The sequence below is a fragment of the Cervus elaphus genome, chromosome 21 (genome assembly GCF_910594005.1).
Source record: "Cervus elaphus chromosome 21, mCerEla1.1, whole genome shotgun sequence".
Classification (NCBI taxonomy): Eukaryota; Metazoa; Chordata; class Mammalia; order Artiodactyla; family Cervidae; genus Cervus; species Cervus elaphus.
The window spans coordinates 20,962,194-20,978,877 of NC_057835.1; the positions used below are offsets into that span (position 1 = coordinate 20,962,194).

The 16,684-nt window shown below is 49.8% G+C and overlaps 1 protein-coding gene across 2 annotated transcripts in view; it reads right to left on the bottom strand.

The window, feature by feature from the left end:
* ZHX2 (zinc fingers and homeoboxes 2) overlaps nucleotides 1–11,584 on the bottom strand; it is a 177,294-nt gene extending 165,710 nt beyond the window's left edge. For both annotated transcript variants that reach the window (XM_043879110.1, XM_043879111.1), the window contains exon 1: nucleotides 11,066–11,584. The gene's annotated coding sequence lies outside the window, so the exon portion shown is untranslated. The remainder of the gene's footprint in view (nucleotides 1–11,065) is intronic.
* Nucleotides 11,585–16,684: the final 5,100 nt, after the last annotated feature.

Genomic DNA, 16,684 nt, shown 5'->3' on the forward strand with positions numbered 1-16,684 from the left:
GATGCTGACACCCTGAGCTTGGACTCTTGGCCTCTAGATCTGTGACAAGATAAATGTCTGTCCTTTAAGCCACCCAGTCTGTGGCGTCTGGCTATGGCAGCCCCGGGTGGTCTATGCATACAATGGAATATCATTTAGCCATGAAATAATATGCAGTCCTGATGCATGCTGTGACATGGAGGAATCTCAAAAACATGCTAAGTGAAAGAAGCACATGAAAGACCACATATTCTACGATTCCTTCTATATGAAATGTCAGTAAAGGCAAAGCTATACAGGCGGAAAGAAGATTAGTGGCTGCCTAGGGTTAGCAGGGAGAGGGTGGGAGATATGGGTGGAGAATGACTGTGAAGGGGCACAGGATCTCTGTTTGGGACGATGGGAATGTTCCAAGATTAGACCCTGGGGATGGATGCACATCTCTGCAGACACACTAAAGGTCAGTAGAATGTACACTTTAAAGGGGTGGATGTGAAGCTATATAAGTTACTTCTCAAACTACTTTTTATTTATTTATTAAAAATTTATTAATTTTAATTGGAGGCTAATTCCTTTACAATATTATAGTGGGTTTTGCCATACATTGACATGAATCAGCCATGGGTGTACATGTGTTCCCCATTCTGTACCCCCCTCCCACCTCCCTCCCCATCCCATCCCTCAGGGTCATCCCAGTGCACCAGCCCTGAGCACCCTGTCTCATGCATCGAACCTAGACTGGCGATCTGTTTCACATATGACGATACACATGTTTCAATGCTGTTCTCAAACTACTTTTTAAAATGTGACTAGTATTAACATCTATGCTACAGAGATGCCCAGCGCCCGACACACAGCACTCGGGACTTTTTATTATGCTTAAATTAAGTAAGTATCTGTTGCTCAACTGAAAGTTGCCAAAATGCTTCCAAGTTCCTTTATTTTTACAGAGACCTTTAGTTTTACGGAAAACTAAGCTGGCCCATCACTGTGGTGATGCTGTGTCCCTAAGTGGCCTGCCCACCCAGGACCCCCAACCAGCATCTTCTGGCTGCAGCATGCCTGCCCAATGTAGCTGAAACTGCTCTGGTCTTGGGTTGCACAGACGTGTGCTGGAGTTCCATCTCTGCCCTCCCCACTATCTGCTCAGCAGGGCTGCCGTACAGATGACCTGGACTATGACGTGAGGTGTGAGGGGCACAGAGCCTATGCACAGTTGACATTCAATACATCGGGAACAACCCCCATGCAGGAGAAGGCTCTTCATCAAGCCCTGAACACACACCCATCCTTGTGTTATCCTCAGCGAGGGCTGGTGGCTTGACCCCCCAGGCACTAATCAGTGGGGTGGGGCCCCAGCCCTCTTGCTGGAACCGCAGCTGCACAAGAGGGTAGGCGAGGATGCACGAGCCTAAGCCTTAAGAGCACTGGGTGTGGTGCAGGACTGCCTGGCTTCCAGAAACCTTGGACAAAGAACTTCCCCACTCTGTCCTTTTTCATCGATTAAATGCGGATAACAGAATCCTCCCATCTCCCAGAAATGCCGTGGGCTAACCCACAGAAAGCACTTGGGCCCTGCGCCTCTGATGTCAGAAAGCAGTTGCTGCTAAGTGCCAAATGACCATGACCTTTCTGAGAGCAGGGATGTTGTTTTCCTCCCCCGGCAGGTGCTCAGTGAGTGTCCGCTGATTGGACAGAGGAAGAGAAGGGGGCAGGGAGGGTACTGTGATGGAGCTGGCTGGTCTGAGGAGTCCTAAGGAAACAGAGGATCTTCAACTAGACAGCACAGAAAAGGAAAAGTCACGCGCTGCCATATGATTGTGCATCCTTGGGTCAACTCCCTTATTTCTCTGGGCCTCAGTTTCCCTAAGTTGGAGCAGGGAACCCCAAAACTTCCTTCCTGCTAGAACACTCCCTGATCCTACTCATGCACTATGCTGCTATTATTCTTATCCTCCCAATATCCCCTTCTGGGGACACCAGAGAACATTAGACTTTCTACAATAAATCCCGTTTCTAAAAGTGCCAAAGTCAGGCCACGTTCAATCTCAGTGTTGACTGCAGCCCCCCATCTTTGGAGGGTCTCCCATTAACCCACCAGCGATCCAAACCCTTTCTGTTCTGTGGCTCCCTACACCCTGGAGTCTCTGCTCTTGGAAACGACATGAAGTCTTCCAGTTCTCCTGAACTGTGTGGCTCTGGCAGAAATTCACTGCACGCTCAGAATCAATTAAATTCCTGCCGTTCTATAGGATAAGGCCACCTTGGTGCTCTCTATCAGGGAAGGTTTGGTGAGGGCCTGTGCTCCTGTCTGCAGCCACCAGCATCCCTTCCCCTGGCTTCTTGGCTGGGAGGAGAGGGGCGGTCTCTTTTTCCATCTCCTGGCTGTCAGTCCACACACCCCGCCTCCTCCAGCCCTGGTCATTCTGAGGCCCTTCCCTTCCCTCTCTGGGCCACCACCGATCCTAAACAACTTGGTCATGTGCGACATCCAGCTCTGCCCAGACTGGGTTGCAAATATCTTAAAGATGCTGCTCCTCAAAAGACAAGGGTGCAGTGCACAGGAAAATAATTTCTCAACGTCCTCCTGCACAGGCCAGGAAGATTCCATGGGGGCTCTGCATACCCACAGGGGCTAAGGGAGCCTGAGATGGCTTTCTCGTTCAAGCGATTCAGCCTGGTCTTGTAGTTTAAGAACAGCGGGAACGTAATGTCAGCTGAAAGGAGTTTTCTGTGTGCTATTTAACTAAATGGCTCTGCAGCTGGAAAGAACCATGGGCAGACGTGTTATGATTCAAGGGCTCCCAATTACAATGATTCTCTTTTATTGTATAGAAACAGCAACCCAGCCATTCTCCACCCTCCCAACGCCTGCTCCCCCCACCTCCTGCCCCCATTGGCTGGCAAGGCTGTTCAGTATCCTGAAAGTAGCACCCAGCTTCTCCTCCATCTCCAAGTCTCAGCTGCCAGCCCACTGGGATTCCTTCTCTCGCCAGAGCCAGGGAGGAGAGGGTGGCATGCCCCCTGGAGAATGTTCTGGTGTAGACACTGACAGACGCTTAGAATTGTCTTGGGAGTGGGGTTCGGGTGGCTAAGGATAACAGGCACAGATCTGGAATTCTCTTGTTTTAACTAATCTTACGCCACACACACACACACACACACACACACACACACACACACACACACACACACACACACACACACACACACACACACACACACACACACACACACACACACACACACACACACACACACACACACACACACACACACACACACACACACACACACACACACACACACACACACGCGCATGCGCTTGTGTGCACTGACCCCTACATTCCTTTAGCAGAAAAGCTGTCAGACTGTCCAGAAACCCATTCTAAAACCCTCCCTTCTCCCCCCATATAGTTCCAGGCCTCCAGAAGACATCAGAAAGACCTGGTGAGGCACTCTCCTGGTGGTTCAGTGGTACAGAATCAGCCTACCGACGCAGGAGACACAAGTTCGATCCCTCATCTGCGAAGACCCCCGCATGCTGCAGAGCAGCTGAGCCCGTGTGACAACTGCTGAGCCCGTGCTCTAGAGCCCGGGAGCCGCAACCACTGAAGTCCACATGCTCTAGAACCCCGGCTCCACAGCAAAAGCAGCCACTGCAACGAGAAGCCCGAGTACCCAACTGGAGCGTAGCCCCTGCTCACCCAAACTAAAGACCCCGCAGCGACCATGACCCAGCACTGCCAAAAATAGACACATAAATATAGTTACAAATACATACAAAGACCTGGTGATGCCTCAGAGTATCAGCTTTAGAATCACGCTGATGTGAGCGCAAATCTCGGCTACCTCCTCTCTGTGACCTTGAGCCAGCACCTGACCGCTCTGCACTGTGGTCTCCTTCAGTCTTTGAGGGGAGGCTCCACCGTGGCCCCGGAGGCACTCCTCAGTCACCCTGAAGCATACAGTGAAGACAGCACGTTCAGCAGGGTGCCTGGCACACAGTAGGTACTCAGGTTTTGGATGCTCTTGCTGCCCTGAAGATGGGGGCACTGTTTGCGGGGTGGGGGGGGGCAGGGGTCTTTGTGTTTTGTTCAGTCTTACCAGCCAGAGTGGACACAGCTGTGGTCAGGGGCCTGGGGGAGCAGGGAGATGGTTCTGAGGGATACAAATGGCAGCCCCGCTGAGGACTGGTTTTCCTGAGTCTTTCTGCAACAGTGATTTAAACCGTCACGCTAGCACTACCCCTGCATGCGTGCCTGCAGGCTTCTCCGTGTAGAATCTGGTCCTTCCTCGGTTTTCTGCAGCTGGTTTGGAGTCCAGAAGCCGCAGGTGCAGGCATCCAACCAGCCCAGGAAATCTCATTCATCTTTTCTCACTACCCTTCTCAACAGTAGGCTACTTCTCTCTCCCACAGAGTCTGTTCTGGGCCCCCGACAGGGAGCATTCCCTCCCAGAGAAAGAGCTAAATCAGCCTGGCCACCCTACGAGGCCCCAGAAGCACAGGCATCCACTCCCAGCCCGGAGCCTGACAGCAAACAGCTCCCAGGGTTTTGCCGATTTCCCCCTGCAAGGTGAACCAGGTGTGGCTTTAAACCCAGGAAATTAGTAAACCCAGCAGGTGCTTCAAACTTCTCCATCCCAAACCAAGCCTGTGCACCTCAAAAGTCTACTCTGAACCTCTTATACCAAAGTGAGTGAATGACTGGGACACACTCCTTCATATCGATCCCCCATGAATCAACAACACAAGCATCACTACAGGTTTCATGTGGTAAATATTGTTGTACTGAAACACTGTGTAATAAGATTTAATCCCCACTAAGGGTTTCAGTACTAGGGGACAAGAGGCGGGCAGGAAGAGGAAGAAAGTGTGTGAACTTTGGCTTTTAACAGGTAAACTGTTCACCAGGGGTGGGGTGGCGGGGAAAGAGAGGTGTCAGCAAGAAAACTTGATTCCGACTCTGGTCTTCTTTGATTCCCTTTTAAAGTCTGGGTGGAACATGATGGACTGCTGCCAAGAAAGTTTTTCTTCTTGGGGGTCTGTTACGTGTGTGTGTGTAGGAGACACACACACAGACACACACACACCCCACTGCCAATCAACCCCTCTTAAACGCATGACTTCAAGCATAGAAACAGGAAACAGATTGGGGTGGATGTTCTTAAAATCACAACCTATTTGATGGAGGGTGGGGGTGGGGAATCGAGAGGACTTTCTCTTTTTCAACTACAAAAGAAACTACCTTGTCAGTACCCAGAACAATGCCCACTCTGTTGTCTACCACCGGGGTATGTGAGCAGCTGAGCATCTTTTCAGAACGGCACTGCCTGGATTTGACCATGACACAGCACATTACCTGAACGCTGCACCAGGGTCCCACTGTGATATTCCGGGAGAGCTTGCCATATTCTGCCATATTCCAGAACTTGCTCAGATTTGCCACAAATGAGCACATATGAGTGTGTGCGGGGGAGGGCGGGATGGAGGAGAATTGCAATGAACTGGGGACAGTTGGGGTCTTGAAATCTATGGCGCAAATTCATGCATGTTAATTACCTGGCCCCTCTGAAGGATACAAGAAAGCCACATCCTAGAGGTGCTGGCAGTGATGATGATGGCAGGTGAGGATGGTGGCAACAGGTAACACACACGGAGCAGAATCCACGTGTCAGGCGCTATGCTAAACCCTTCTGTAAGTTTTCGTCAGCTTCACAACAATCCAGAAAGCAGCTACTGGAATAATCTCCATTTCAGAGCTGAGGAAACTGAGGTTTATATGTAACAGCCCCAAATCATAAAGTGATTAACTGAGAAGAGAATCAGGGATGGTGGCCTTGCTGGAGGAAGCCAGTGTGGAGAAACTGACAGAGGGCCTCTGATAGCATTCCCTCCGTTTATATACATAGTTATAACTGATTCACGTTGTATGGCAGAAACCAACATAACACTGTAAAGCAATTATCCTCTAATTTTAAACAAATGTGAAAGAAAAAAAAAGCAAAGCTGAAGGGTCACAACCAAAATTATTCTGCTGATGAGTGCTGGAGCTACAGGTGGGACCCGGGGAGTCTCAGAGTCAGGAGAAAGGCAAGCAACGTGTTTGGGGAGTCAACTGGTGCTCGTTTCCAACGTGTCCAGTTCCACTCACTGAGTTACTGCAAAAGGAGAGCTAGCTGCTTCCTGGTAAGAGCTGACTAAAGGCTTCCCTGGTGGATCAGCAGGAAAGAATCTGCCTGATGCAGGAGACACAGGAGACAGGGGTTTGATCCCTGGGTCGGGAAGATCCCCTGGAGAAGTAAATGGATAACCCACTCGACTATTCTTGCCTGGAAAATCCCAAGGACAGAGGAGCCTGGCAGGTTACACTCTGTGGAGTCACAAAGAGTTGGACACGACTGAAGTGACTGAGCATGCACACAATAGCTGACTAACATCAGGTTAATTTTGGATTCCTATTGGCAAAACCTAAAAGAAAATCTCCCTCACTTTCTTAGTGTGCCGTCTTCTTTTTGCCCTAAGGCAGAACTGGTCCCCTGGTCTGAAACTTTCCAGAACTCATTTGAGTTCAGATAAGAACCAAGCTGATTTCTTTACATAAGGCTGTCAGTCAGTCTTACCTTCTTTAAACACCGGACAGTCCCTCCTCAGAAGCCTGCCATGGCTTCCTAGTACCTGCAAATTAAAACAACCTCCTCCATGTCTGCCCCCAAGTCTGGCATCACCTCTCTGCACAATCTTCCCTGCATCTCCCTCTCTATCTCAGCAGAACACGCATGGCTCCTAGGATATAGTTTTAACTTCATCCAGAATATACCCCTTTTCTCATCTGAGGCCACACACACTTTATCTGCCAACTCAACAACAGTTACACCATTCACCTCTTCTGCCTTACAAGCTGAACCCCAGTGTGTTTATGGCATTGATGTGCCTAACTAAAAACATGTGATTGCCCCTCTCCGGTAGGTTCTGGTGACCATGTGGCACAGTTCTGGTCAAGCTAAGGACAAAAGTTCCTGAGAGGGGTGTCCCTTTCCAAACGTAACAGGAAAGCCATGCTAGGTAAATGTTCTGTGTGCCTCAGTCATCCTACTTCCCCTTTCCTGGAATGCAGATGTGAGGCCTGGAGATGCAGCAGCCCCCTTCCCACCATGAGGTGATAGACCTGTGGTCAAATGCCTATAGCTTTATGGGTGGCAGAATAGAAAGACAGAGCCTCAGTCCCCAGTGGTACAGCTGAGGCACCATTCCACCCACTTTCTTCTTGTCCAACATAAATAGGCCCCCATCTGGTTAAGTCATGGGTGGGCAGAATTTCTGGTGCTAACATTGTGTGCAATGATACCGGACACAGCTCCAGACATGGTTCCTCCTCAGTCATGGGTAGTTTCCCAGCTACCCACTCTAGGAAATCCTCTATGGGGTCCCCCACAGCACAAGAACTGTGCCCTTCATGGTACTTCCACAGTAGTTACTTTTCTCAATTCTAGCACCTATTTAATTCTGCTTGATGTGGCCTGCTGGCTGCTCAAACTCCTAGAGGGTAAGGGGTCTCAGTCCACTAACATCTCCCTAGTGCCTAGAGCAGGGCTTTGCATCAAGGTTAGAGGGATGCTCCATTTCTTCAGCATCTCCATCATGTCTAGAATGGTGCATTGGCATGTGTACGGCGCATGTTCTGGAGTCTGGAACTCTGCTAATTGTTTACTGTTTGGCCTTGAGCAAGTTAGAGAACCCCTCTGTGCTCCCAGGTCCTCATCTATATAAAGGAGAGGACAACAGTACTTGCTCCACTGCGTTGTCATGAAGACAAAATAGTTTAATTCTAAGCACTTGGTCCCTGACATATAAAAGTGCTTAATGACTTTAGGCTTTTATTAGTGTGATGAATATTATAGTTATGGAATAAACAAATCAACACAGAGTTGCTAAATATAAATGAATTAAGAGATGAATTAGGACTTCCCTGGTCGCTCAGACGGTCAAGTGTCTGCCTACAATGCAGGAGACTGGGGTTCAATCCCTGGGTCAGGAAGATCTAGAGAAGGAAATGGCAACCCACTCCAGTATTCTTGCCTGGAAAATCCCATGGATGGAAGAACCTGGTAGGCTACAGTCCATGGGGTTGCAAAGAATCAGACACAACTGAGAGACTTCACTTTCTTTCACTTAAGAGATGAAACCCAGGAAAATTCCTACAAGTTTGGACCACTGGGCAGTGGTCTCTGTTCCCTCTTTTCTGCCTTTACTTCTCATTCTAACTACAACTTCCCATGTCTGAGGAGCTGCTACAACTGGAGTGCTGTAAGACTCGGCTTCAAATGCAGAGTCTAACTCTTGTTGTGTGGCTTCTGGGCAAGTCTTTGTCCCCTCTCTGAGCCTCAATTTCTTCCACTGTAAACTTGGGATAATAATCCTATTTATCGCATAGGGTTATAGTGAGAATTAAATGGTAAAGCATGTAAAATATACAGCATTATGCCTGGCATACTGAAACAGTGTTAGCAACTGTTATCAAACACTGTCATTATCCTTTTTGTCAAATGCACAGCATGCCACTGATTTCTCATGGTCCTGACGGGGACAGGACACTTGAGGTGGGGTTGCCTTTTGGCATGTCAAGATATGTTGCATTTACACTGGCAGAATACTTGTGTGCCAACAAACATTTGTGGCGTTTGATTTTTGCCTTTAAACGGGAATTAGTATATTCAATTTACCCCAAAACCTTGGCCTCTGAATTTTCCCCTTAAGAGCTGTTAACTTCCAAGTGGATCCTTCACTGATACCAAACCTGGCCAGAAGGTGAACATGCACATGAGAACAGTCACTGGAGCAGACTGTTCAAACAGCAATGATATTCCCAGATCGTGGGTCCAGTCATTGTCAGGGACACATTTCAATCTTACTTGTAGATTTCCCACCTTTGGCCTTAAAAGAAGATGTGTCTACAGCTTTATATTAACTTTCCCTTTAAACTTAAACCTTCGTGTGAGTCCGTTCAAGCACTTGACGGCTCCATTAATCTATTTTTACTATTAAACATGCCATTTTACAAGATATTTATTCCATTTGGTTGTCATCCAAATGCTTTTTGACATTACTGCCCTGGGACTTCACTACTTTAACTCACTGCCCTCATAAACAGAAAGTCACCTTTTGACAGAAATCTTGAAGAGCTCTCAGAACTTCACTCCCTACACTTCAAGGCATTCCCTTCTGCTCAACATTACAGGAGAGAGAATGTGCATGTGAGTGAGTGCATGAGTCTATCTATGTGTGTGTTTTAAGAGGATAATTGTGGGAGGTTTGAGCGACCCGAGGAATGAAGGGGGCAATGCCTGTCCCCCAAATCCTGCCCCCACCCCGGGGCCTGCCTCAGACTTGGGGAGCTGCTATTAATAACATTAACAACACCAGGGGGCTTCCCTGATGGCTCAGACGGTAAGGAATCTGCCTGCAATGCGGGAGACCCAGGTTCGATCCCTGGGTTGGGAATATCCCCTGGCGAAAGGAAAGGCAACCCACTCCAGTATTCTTGCCTGAAGAATCTCCATGGACAGAGGAGCCTGGGGTCGCAAAGAGTCGGACACGACTGAGCGACTAACATTCAACATTAACACTGATAACAGAGGGAGACCGTCGGGGATCGCGGAGGACAGAACTCCAGGGTCCGAAAAGACTTGGTGACCCCTGGGGCCCAGGCTGGGCAGCACCACTTTCAAAGGGGAGGGGTCCAGGGAAAATCTTGGTTTCTCCACCTTCCTCCTCCCCCACCTCCCAGACAAACAAAAGGCCACCGCGGAAATAGCTGTGAAGGCAGAGACCCCACTGGCTTGGAAACCAATCCATCAGGTGGAAGCCTAAGCAAATCACAACTTGGCTTCCCAGTCAAGTTTTCCCCCTAGCCTCCCACACCCCTGTCCCCCTCCGCCGCCGCCTCCCGAGCTCCGCACAGCGACGAGCCCAAGGGGACCGTCCTGTGATGCTCACTGGTTTCCAACTTTCCGCTCATCTGCGTCTCCGCAGCCTCTTGCCCAGCGGCTGGGAAAGGGGCAAGTTTGCAAAGGCGAAGAGTCGACCAAGTCCCGGGGACCCCACCAAGGAGCCGTAACACCAACAAAGCTGAACCTCTCTCGTGGGGGCAGAGACGAAACGCGCCCCCTGCGGCTCCGAGCCGGGGGTGGGGGGTGGCGACGGTGGGCTGGGGCGGGCCGCCGGGCCCGGCGGGGAGGGGGGTCCCCGGGGGGTGTCCCCCGCCGCCCCTCCCCACGCGGCTTCCCCGGCACCTGAGCGGGGCGTGGGGACAGCGCCGCGCTCCGGCCCGGCCCGCGCGGCAGGTAGCTCGGCCGGCCGCCCGCCCGCCCGCGCCGCCGGCAGCCGCCAGGAGCGCGGAGCGGAGAGGCGAGCCTCAGCCCACGGCGTCATGCTTCCTGCCACCACGTTACGGCGAATCGTCACCGGGAGCGGGGAGACGCGGGGAGCGCGGGGCGGGGGGGACGGCGGGGAGCACACACGCAGCCCCCCGCCCGCCGAACCCCGCGGAGCCGGGGCCACGTCCCGGCCGAGTCCCCGCGGGACCGGCCCCGCTCGCACAAAGCGCCGCGCTCGGGCCAAGGAGGGAGGGAGCCGGCCCCGAAATAAATAAATAAAAACACAGTCGGGTCTACGTAACGCCCTGTCGAAAGCGGACGCCATATTTTTTTGTGGCTTATGTCGACATAGGGAAACGTAGACATGTTTTTTTCCTCCTCCTCCTCCTCGCTCGGCCTCCCATTTATCCAAACTTGTAATCAGAACTCTTAAAAAAAAAAAAAATCTTCCCCACCTCTGGCTCCTCTGATCTCCTCCCACCCGCAAAAAAAAAAAAAGCCTGCACACTACCTACCACCCCCCTCCCGCGCCCCCCTTTGCAATCACACACCCGGCCAAGTCCCATTAACAACACATTTTTCGGGAGCGGCGGCGGCGGCGGCGGTGGGAAAGTTGGGCTGGAGTGGCCGGTGCCCGGCGTGCGGGGCTCGGGGCCGGCGGCGCCGGGGCGGTGGGGGGGGTGCTCCGCGCCGGGGCGAAGTTTCTTACCTGCGCCGGGGGCTGGGAGCGCGGGGACCCGGGCTGGGAACGCGGAGACGCGGCACAGGGGCGTTCCAAAATGGAACTCTGCTGGCTCCCCCCCCACCCACTCCCCACTCCCCACCGGGCGCCCGGCTCGGGCTCCGTGGGAAAGAGGGGGCCAAGCCAGCCTGCCAGCCAGCCAGCCAGACAGAAGCCCCCGTACGGAGAACAGTGGCCAAAATTTTTAAAAAGGGGGGGGGGGAATAAAAAGGAAAAAAAAGGGGGGAAAAAAATGTCTCGATCAGTGGGGAATCTACGCCAAAACCCACATGATCTGTAACGTCAGCATGCGTATTTGCATACGATACCACCACCCGAGCTGCCACCCGGGCTCGGGTTCCGCAGAAAGTTACAAAGTGAAATTCAGCCCCCTCCGGAGACGCCGGCGAAATGTCAATTTTCAGGCGGGAGCTAGAGGGGTGGGAAGGGGGGAAGCTAGCCCTCAACGCGCTGGTTACTAGCCAAGGTTGGGGTGGGGGCCCCGTAAATTAACTTAAAAGTCTAAGCCCAGTAACGGACTCGGTGGAATTTCTGCTAGGGGAGGAGGGGGAGGCGCGAGCGAGATCATTGAATATTAAGCAGGACCCGGCGAGGCGGCCGCGGCCGAACCCTCCCGGTGCAATACCCATTTTCTTTATTAAAAGTTCAAGGTGTCACTGATGAGCTCAGCAAACTGTTGATCCCGACCACGTGGAGTGGCGGACGGAGGGACTGCGGGGCGCGGCTGCTCCGGCGCGAGCCGGCGGCACCAGGGACCCCGCGTCCCTCCCGCAGCGCGAGGGTGGGGCCGCCGCGCGCCCTGGGGCGCGGCCTGCGCGTTCTCCCGCCTTTGGACTCAGGGAAATAATGACAACTTTAACAAAAAAAAAAAAAAAAATTTTTTTTTTTTTTAAGCGAAACACATTTAGCTCCTGGAATAGGAACGAGAGCGCTTAGGGTAGGCAGGGTAAGAAAGAGCCCCTACTTATATAACGACTCGAAATTAGAGGACTTTTGCCCAAGAGAGTCTGAGATTTCCGCTTGCGCCAGGTCTGAGGTTGGTTAAACATCCTTAGACTTTCCCCCTAAGAGTCAATAAACAAACAGACGCCCCGGGAGCTGACTTAAAAACTCTTGCCGGGCCAGCGTTCGCTGGGATTCTCAGACTTCCAGAAATGCACACCCCTGCGGCGCTCACAGGCAAGCAAGTCCCTCGGAAGCGAGGCGGGTCACTTTCGAAATTGCGACTCTGGCGTTCCTGGCGGGAGGGCATCCCTAACTGTCGCCTACCCCTGGACCTCCCCTCGGGCGCCTTAGAGCAAAGGCGAGTCAGGATGTCGCTGCTCTCCGCCTGCGGCCTCCGCAACCGCGAACTTGCGTTTGGGGCGCGGCGCTGCAGCTACAGTGCTCAGCTAAGAAGCTCTAAGGGATTTGGGATTCAGGAGACGCTCTGGAATCTCACGGAGAGCAACCTGTCTGTGCCTCTGGGTTCTGCCAGGATGGACCTTTTTCCCCTCCGTGGGCGTCTTGACGCGTCAGCATCTCCCAGGTGTGAGCTGAGCGCGAGCGCGCACGAGCCAAGAGGGGAGAGAGGATGCAGTCTGGGGTTGACTTTTGATGTTCTGAGAGCCGCGAGGAGACAAAGGGAGCCTGGGGCTGGGAGGCCCTGCGGAGTCCCCGCCTGCCCTGAAGATTAGCAGGCTCGGAGCGTCGGGGTTTCCCGGCCAGCCTTTGCTCCAGGGAATTAGAACGAACTCTAGCGGCGGCTTGCGACTCGGCTCCGGACGCGAGGGCAGCAACAGGTGGCCGGGTGCGGCGGAGTGACTGGAGGCGAGGACCGGGACTGGGGTGCAAACGGCTGGCTCTGGGGCTGACCGCGTGGCCAAGGCACTGAGTGACTTTTCGGGATTTTCGTTTCCGAGGCTGAGGAGAAGAAAGAAGCCAAAAGGTTTTCCTAGGATCTCCCCGGAGACTTGTTTCTCCAACAGAATCTCCTTTGGGTCCCCAGGAATTTTTGCAATAAAAATAGCTCGTATGCAAAACTTTCTTACTGGCTTGCACCTGTTTGTTCCGATGATGTAGGGTTTGCTTGTTAACAGTGCATAAAATTAGATTCTGGCCTGGGAGGGGGTGTCTCTTCGCGAGACCCTCTGGCACCTGAGGCTTGAGCTGCCCGGGCAGGCAGGCTTTTAAAGTATTAAGAACTTGCTGGATGACTGTGATCCAGGTCATGTCGCATCTTTCTCAAACTCATTTGATACCTACTGTCTAAAATCCTAATCTGTTACTTGCCATCAAAATCAGAATTTAGGGGTGCTGTTTTTTTCTTCCTTCAAGGGTGTGTCTGAAGAGTGAAAGAAAAAGATGTCCCCAACTTATTTATATTGCTTACTCTTGACTCTTCCAGGTCATCTCACCATTTCCCTACCTTCCCTTGAAAATGATAGCTCTCAATTTGTTTCCATGGATATTACTGAAACCTTAAGGAAGCTATTCCTATTTGAGGCTGCACCTCCCTTTTGCTGGTCAACCACTTAGGAGGGGTTTCTATAAGCCAGGTTTCCTCTGCCCACCTCCCCATTCCCTCCTTCTTCTGGGCCAGTAAGTAATAGGATGGCAGGGTCATGGCTGAGCCAGCAGGGTAAGCCCTCTGGACTGTCCCCTGAGTTCCCATATCTTCAGGGCACTTGGATCTCATGGGCACTGTGTGGGCCTCTTATGTGCCTCAGTGTCTTTAAATTGTTCAGAGTTTAGCATGGACTCAACCTTTGCTATATAAATAAACAGGAGGGGATGAAACAAAGGTGACTTTTGCCTTAAGTGCTGTGATTTGATTTCAGTTTGCTTTATGTATAGGTGGAGTAGGCAGACCCTTATCTGATATGATATGCTTTGGAACCAATAATTATAGGGATAATGTTTACTGAGTGCTTTGTATACATATACCAGTTGCTTCTGAATCTTTTTTTTAACTGAAGTATAGTTGACTTGTAATACTGTATTAGTTTCAGGGGTACAGTACTTAATCGTTACAACAACCCTTAGGCAGTGATTCTCCAAATATTTTATCTTGGGTTCCTTTAGACTTTTAGTATTATTGAAGACACCAAATAGCTTTTGTTAACCTGAGTTTTATACATCTTGACATTTCCATATTAGAAATTGAAAAAATCAAGGCACAGGAATGTACAAACACAGTGCAATCAGAGCAATGACTCCATATGTCACGTAGCCTCTGGAAAACAACTGTACTCTTAAGAAAGAATCAGAGTGAAAATGGTAAGTAATATTTTAGCCCTATAACCAAAATAGATTTGACCTTGAGGACCCCCTGGAAGGGTCTTGAGGCCCTCCAGGATCCCTGGATAAGATTTTGAGAACCACTGTTAAGGTAGGTTATTATTATGTGCATTTTATAGGTGAGGAAGCCAAGGCTCTTAGAAATGTAGTAATGTGTCCAAGGCAAATGGAGGGAACAAGGATTTACACTAGATTTTTCAGATGCTAGAGCCAGAGTTCTTAATCATTGTACAATTCTGCCTTTTATTAACAACTCAAGCTCCACCCTCAGCCTAGAACAGCCTCCAGTGCTTCCCAGGACTGCTTTTATTAGCAGCAATTGTCTTTCAAGCCTCTATTATGTATCAGCCCTTCTTTCACATCATCTTGTTAAATCCTTACAACCAACCTTCCCTGTGGGTATTCTCTCTCCCATTTTACAGATGACAAAACTGCAGTTCAGAGAATTTAAGAAGCTTCTTCAAAGTCTCTCAGCCAGTAAGCAGAAGAATCTGGATTCAATCTTTGTTTGGTGGCTTCAAAACCAAGGAGAGACAGGAGTCTGTCACTGTGATTTATAGAGGCCGAGTAGGGAGGAAGCAGCTTCTGTTCATGATTTGGTGAGAACTAGGCCAGGTTAAGAAGTCTTAAAAATTTAGAAATGGCAGGAGGAGAAGAAATAAAAAGCAGCATTACCCTTATGGGGCCCTTAATCTAATGACAACAAATCCACACTGGCTTGCAAACTCAAAAAAGATGTGGTGGGGGGTGGTAAAGATTTGAAATTGAGATGGGGGTTGTGGGGTCACCCCTTCCAGCTATCTGATCCCTGCATTCACATGCTAGATAAGCATTTTTCTAAATGAATGAAGAAAGAAAACAGAGAAACAAGAAAAAGAAAACATCAGCAGTCGGACCAGGCACTGGTTATAATTTTGATATGTATCTCTCCATATGTTACATTTATTTACTTTTTCCATTATGAAACTCTTAGGAGAAATGAAAACAGTTAAATATCAATTTACCAACTGTAGCATGGAATGGCTACTACTGACACAACTTACAACAAAGCGAGGCAGAGTGTGACCTTTTAGAACATTCAGATTGCTTTACTGAATACCTGCGAGTGAAAGGAAGAAAGGAGGCATGCTAGACAGAGGCTGTCTCCTCCCATGTCTGCATCTCCCCACCCCGTGGCTTGATATAAAATGTCTCGTGCCCTGAGACCACCCCATGGCATTGGTAGCATTGGAGCTGGGATTTGATGTTTTCAAATTTACAGCAGGAGCTTGGCTTGGCAGCGACTTGATCCTGCTTGGAGTGGAGAGCTAAAAGTTTACCAAATGGGGAAAACTCAGAGCTTATTTTTTTTTTCTTTGATTTTTACAGTCTGGTTTGATCCTTGCATCACCTCTATAAGGAAAGTAGAACTGGCATTATCGTTCCCGTTTTATGGAGGGGGTTACTGAGGGTCATAAAGATCACATCATTAGTTCAAGTTCACAAACTAAATTCTGAGCCACAATTTATATCCAGGGCTTGTAACTGCAAAACTAATGCTATTTCTATGCCCCATCTTCATCACTTTTTATCATACTAAAAGGAGTCTAAATGTGGCTCCTATCAGATATTGTCTCTCTTTTCTTACAGAACCCTGGAGGAGCATTATTATATCTACTTATGCATTTATTTGGTTATATCCCCACTATAATGTAAGCTTCCTACTGCCAGGTACTTTGTTTAGTTCATTGCGGCTGTATCCTTATGTTTAAACCAACATAGCATTTCACAGGTGCACCACAAATGAATGCTGAATGAAGGAAGGAAGGAATAAATGCACTTTTTGTCAAGGCTTATCCAGTTATGAGAAGCCAATGTTTTTGAAGAGTATCCACATCTTCTGTTTACCTAGAATGACCTTAGCTAAGCACATCAGTTACCAGGATCCAGGCTTGTATTTCTATGGTGCATAGGCTTTGTGTCTGGTGAGACAGGGCATGGGTAGTCAGTCCTTATTTGTATTCTCAACATGAGAAACACTAGCAATAGAAAACCTTGCATCAAATCTCTTGAACCATTCCAGATGGCTTACTCACAATAAATTCCTTGATAACTCATTACTGGGTTGAAATATGCACATAGTTCTAGGGTAAAAACCCTTTGCAGTAAATGAAAGTTTCAGGGGGTATGGACCATGGTCTCCCAAGGCGACTGCAGTCAATCCTTTCCCTCCCTTTATGAAAGACACTTTGCCATTAACAGGTGGAGTTTATCTCCCCTCCCCTTGAATCTGGACTAGCCCTGTGATTGCTTTGATGCTATGAAAGT